This window comes from Aotus nancymaae, unplaced genomic scaffold, assembly GCF_030222135.1.
Source record: "Aotus nancymaae isolate 86718 unplaced genomic scaffold, 86718_ANA_hifiasm-v0.15.2.pri h1tg000016l, whole genome shotgun sequence".
NCBI lineage: Eukaryota > Metazoa > Chordata > Mammalia > Primates > Aotidae > Aotus > Aotus nancymaae.
Genome location: NW_026988428.1, coordinates 41,265,117 through 41,271,116, shown reverse-complemented (window position 1 = coordinate 41,271,116; position 6,000 = coordinate 41,265,117).

Below are 6,000 nucleotides of genomic sequence, written 5' to 3'. Positions count from 1 at the left end.
TAATGTTAAAGCTAGTTTTTAATAACATTTTATAAATCTATTCAGTTTTAACTAGTTTTACCATAAGGTAAGATTTATATAAACCTTTTATAACCCGTTACAATTTTTCTTCTCAGAGCAGAACAATGTTCTAAGAAAACTGTGTTGTGTTTCTATTCCAATGTCCAGTTTACGGGGAAAAAAACTGGAATAGTGCTATTTTAACTTTAGCCAATATGTTCACACATAGAATTTCTTATAATTAATTTTTATAAACCTTTCGCAACTTGTTCAAACCTTTAGTTTTATTTAATTTAAAACAACCCTTTAACCCTCTAACCTAGGCAAAAATTTACATTCCCCTACTTTCTTATAATCTCTTACAAAAACACATTTTATTCTTACACACCTTGTATGTAAACTTATTATTTCAGTAGTCTCAATTACATATTACGATGTTAACTGTTAGTGACTTTTACTTTTGGTGAAAACCTTGGTAAGTAAGGGATTTTAATTACGTATTATGTGTGGAGCCTAGGACCCAGACAGAAATGCAGATAAGGCCTGACTCTTTCCAACATCTAACTCCATGTGTGCCAGACATTACCTAGCTGTAAAGCAGGCAAGCTGCACAGTTAAGAGTCACAGTGGCATTCTATGAAGCATTTAGGAGGCCTAATCACCTTTAAATTGTACAACATTTCTGGCATAAATTTCTTTTCATAAATTATTTCATAACTTACACAGACCATGTAAGACATGTTAAGACTTTCTGACTTGTCCTAAATATCCCTCTTTTTAAACAACCAGCCATTTTACTTTAGGAAAAGAATTTACCACATAACATCTTCTCTTATATAAAATCTCTTTCCTTTATAAACATCTTTGAATAGCTAGGGGGCACGGCTAATTCCATATATCCCCAGGCCTTATTTAGAATTTAATGTCTTCAAAATTTCTTAGACTGGATAATTTTATAAACAACAGACATTTATTTCTCAGAGTTCTGGAATCTGAGAAGTCCAAGATCAAGGCACCACTGGATGCCCTGATGTCCAAGATGGTTGCCCTGAGTGACAGAAAAGATCAAAAAGGGAAAGGAGAGAGAGAAAAGCGTTGCCTGTGGCAGAGTGGGGAAGGCGAAATGCTCAGGGAGGCCAGAGAAAGACCCAAACTGAAAAGTTCAGGTGGCTGCGGCTGCTGTCCTGACGGGACATTTTTTTCCCTAGCAGTCCCATCAGCTCTCAAATTTCCCCTTTTAAAAAGCTCCCGGCCGGGCACGGTGACTCACGCCTGTAATCCCAGCACTTTGCGAGGCCGAGGCAGGTGGATCCCGAGGTCAAGAGATCAAGACCATCCTGGTCAACATGGTGAAACCCCGTCTCTACTAAAAATACAAAAAATTAGCTGGGCATGGTGGCGCATGCCTGTAATCCCAGCTACTCAGGAGGCTGAGGCAGGAGAACTACTTGAACCCAGGAGGCGGAGGTTGCGGTGAGCCGAGATCGCGCCATTGCACTCCAGCCTGGGTAACAAGAGCGAAACTCCGTCTCAAAAAAAAAAAAAAAAAGCTCCCCATGTCCATGATCCTATATATGCCTATTCCTATCACCATAGTCATCAGCAAAGAGTGCAAGGCAGATTATTCCAAAGAGAATAGCAGTTGACATCCTGTAGTGCCAAACCTGTTCTTAGCCAAAAGGGACTTTACTGAGAGCCTTAGTTTTTAAATGTACTTCAATGCATTGCTGTTCATTCAGAACATTCCACTGTAAGTTATCTTTAGTAACATTTTGCCATTTCTGTAAGACTTTGCTGCCTCTGAGGCCAAAAGTATAAGCCAGAAGGAACTCAGCTTTCCAGAAATTAAGGATCTCATTTTTACCTAAAATATTGGCTTTACTCTCAGGTTCTCTTGATTAACTTAGCCAATGATTTTTTTTTTTTAACCCAAGCATGCAAGAAAAATGAAACAAAGGGGTAGAACACAAAAATCTCTGTGAATTTTCAAAAGCCAAATTTTATAACCCCTGCAATATTACTGCTTATTACCAGTTCCTTTCTGACCCATTCAGATGTAAGATGCCTCTAACTGGATCCAAGCCAGTTCATTCCTGGATCAAATCCATTCCTGAACCCACTCCAGTTTCTGTTGTGACTCCAGACCCAGTTTGGATCAGATATTTGCCCAAATAATCCTGGAGAGCTCAAAACACAAATCTGTGGAGCTCTGAAATCCAAGAGGAAGCTTACCCATGATCCCCAGCCACTCTGAGAGATCAATGGACACAAGTGGGTCCTGCAGGCACCTTGCGTGTTCACTCAGTGCTCCTGGGAGTATCTAGAAGCTCCACTTCAAATCCCACTTCTGACACCATCTGATAAAAGAAAAACTTCAGCTGAATTAAATTTAAAGGAATTTAATTGAGCAATGAAGGATTCACAAATTGGGCCACTCCCAGAATCACAGCAGATTCACAGAGATTCCAGGGGTGCCTCGTGATTAGAACAAATTTATAGACAAAAAAGTTAAAGTGACGTACAGGAATTGGAAGTGAGGTACAGAAACAGTGAGATTGGTTACAGCTCTGCATTTGCCTTATTTGAACACAGTTTGAACACTCAGCACTCCATCTCCCGGGATCAAACAATTCTTCTGCCTCAGCCTCCTAACTAGCTAGGATTACAGGTGCTCGCCACCACACCTGCTAATTTTTTGTATTTTTAATAGAGACAGGATTTCACCACGTTAGCCAGACTGGTCTCGAACCCCTGACTTCAGATGATCTGCCCACCTTGGCCTCCCAAAGTGCTGAGATTACAGGCATGAGTCACAGCACCTCCCAGCACCTGGCAGTATGCATACTATTAAGTTAGGTTTTGAATTTTGTCTATTAAGTTAAGTTACAGTTCATCCACAAGGACTCAAATATAGAATTACGGAGTCCTTCTCAGGTCATATTTAGTTTTCTTTAACAGCCCTAAGCAGTTACCTAGGGGTGAGTCTCAGGCTGTAGACTGCTCTCTACCATTTTAGAAGCTGGAAAAACCTTCCCTGTTGAAAGTGAGCTGAAACTCCATAAAGGAGTTACCTGCCTTCCATCATCATGTAAACAGGAAATCTTGCCTTCCTTGTTGAAAGCAGATAAAACTCCAAAAAATAAGAGGAATAAGAAGAATTGTACAGTGAAATAAACTTTAGATTTCAACTAAATGTGGGGAGATCAGGGATTTTCTGGAGAGGGTGCTCTCAGGCCTCAGCAAATTGTCCAATTGGTTTGAGCCATAAAATTAGCTCATGCTGGTGCCAAGCACCAACAGGAGATTTCTCAAAGGTCAGGGGCATCTCCACACAGAATCCCTCCATGTTTACCAAAATGTGAACCCTGAAAATCAGACAGGTCTCAGTTAATTTTGAAAGTTTATTTTGCCAAGGTTCAGGACGCGTGCCTGTGGCACAGCCTCAGAAGGTCCTGATAACATGCCCTAAGGTGGTCAGAGCAGTTTGGTTTTATACGTTTTAGGGAGACATGAGACATCAATCAACATATGTAAGATGAACATTGGTTCAGTCTGGAAAGCGGGGAGGGAGCTTCCAGGTCATAGATAAAAGACAAATTGTTGAATTCTTTTGAGTTTCTGATTCGCCTCTCCAAAGGAGGCAATCAGATATGCATTTATCTCAGTGAGCAGAGGGGTGACTGTGAATACAATGGAGGCAGATTTGCCCTACGCAGTTCCCTGCTTAGCTTTTTCCTTGAGCTTAGAGATCTGGGGGGGGGGGGGCCAAGATTTATTTTTCTTTAATGAAAAAAAATCACATAATATTGAACAAATAGAACATAAGGTGTCTAAAACACCCAAAACCCAAGCTAGCATAAAAGTCCCAGCCTGTCACCAAACACTGGAGGACAAGAGCACTAGTCCCTCTGCATCTCTTGTAGTAAATGGACAACTTTGTATAAGCCATGAGGCCTTTACGACTCTCTTGTTCTGGTTAGGGTAAAGAAAATTCGGGAGAGAGATCCAAGATGGCTGATGATTAGCAGCTCGGGCACGTACCTCCCAGTGAAAGCGCAAAGAACGAGAGGACGCCACACATTCAGACGAATATTAGTTGCTCATGGACCAGGAGATTCCCAGTGGAGGAACACCACGGGTCGCCAGGGCGACTCTTGTGGCCGGCGTGGCGGTTTTGCTGGTGCCTTAGCACGCCAGTTCTTGGTGCAGAGTCCGGAGATTCCCGGGCAGAAAAACACCATCAATCTTAACACCGCTGTTTTGGCCGGCTCAGTGGATTGCTCAGATTTCGGCACAGGGAATCAACAAGTTGGACATCAGAGACCCAGTTAGAAAGTCGGTAATTATAAAGACGACAGACGGACAAATATATAATGAAGGGAAGAAACCGGCGTAAAAAGGTAGAGAATACTCAAAATCAGAATGCCTCTCCCTCTACAGGGGATTGCAATTCCTCATCAGTAACGGAACAAGGCTTAATAGATTACACGGGTGTTCCAATAACAGAAGCAGGTTTCCAAACGTGGGTGATAAGAAACTTCTGTGAATTAAAAGAACTTATTCTAACCCAATGCAAAGAAACTAAGAACCTTGAAAAAAGGTTTGACGAAATGTTAATGAGAATGGACAATTTAGAGAAGAATATAAGTGAATTGATGGAGCTGAAAAACACAACACGAGAACTTCGCGAAGCATGCAGAAGTTTAAACAGTCGAATTGATCAAGCAGAAGGAAGGCTATCAGAAGTCGAGGACCAGCTCAGTGAAATGAAACGAGAAGACAAGAATGCAGAAAAAAGGATGAAAAGGAATGAGCAAAGTCTCCAGGAAATATGGGACTATGTGAAAAGACCTAATTTACGTTTGATAGGTGTACCTGAATGTGATGAAGAGAATGAATCCAAGTTGGAAAATACTCTTCAGGATATCATTCAGGAAAATTTTCCCAACCTGGCAAGGCAGGGTAATATTCAACTCCAGGTAATACAGAGAACACCACAAAGATATTCTTCAAGAAGACCAACCCCAAGGCACATAATCGCCAGATTTATTAGGGTTGAAATGAAGGAGAAAATACTAAGGGCAGCCAGAGAGAAAGGTCAGGTTACCCATAAAGGGAAACCTATCAGACTTACAGCAGATCTCTCAGCAGAAACCCTACAAGCCAGAAAAGAGTGGGGACCAATATTTAACATCCTTAAAGAAAAGAACTTTCAACCCAGAATTTCCTATCCAGCCAAACTAAGCTTTATGAGCGAAGGAAAAATTAAATCTTTTGCGAACAAACAAGTACTTAGAGAGTTCACCACCACCAGGCCTGCTTTACAAGAGCTTCTGAAAGAAGCACTATACATATAAAGGAACAACCAATATCAGCCTTTCCAAAAATATATCAAAAAGCAAAGAACTTTAACACAATAAAAAATTTACATCAACTAATGCGCAAAACAGCCAGCTAGCATCAAACACCGGTATTAAACTTATATATATTTTAATTGGATAAAAAGCCAAAACCCATCGGTATGCTGCATCCGGGCCCATCTTACATGCAACAATACACAAAGACTCAGAGAGAAGGAGGAAGATTTACCAATCAAACAGAGAGTAAAAATAAACTAATAAACAAAAAGCAGGAGATGCAATTCTCACCTCTGATAAAGTAGACTTTAAAGCAACAAAGATCAAAAGAGGTGAGGAATGACATTACATAATGGCAAAAGGATCAATGCAACAAGAAGAGCTAACGATTCTATAGATCAATGACATAGAAAATTAACAAGGATATTCAGAACTTGAACTCGGACCCGGAACAAGTAAACTTAATAAACATTTATAGAACTCTCCACTTCAAATACACAAAACATACATTACCACCTCACACCTATTCCAAAGGTGACTATATAATTGGAAGTAAATCACTCCTCAGTAATCGCATAGCATTTCATAGGTTTAAATTAAATATTGGTTGACTGTTTGTTTGTTATCTTCTTCCCTTATTCCT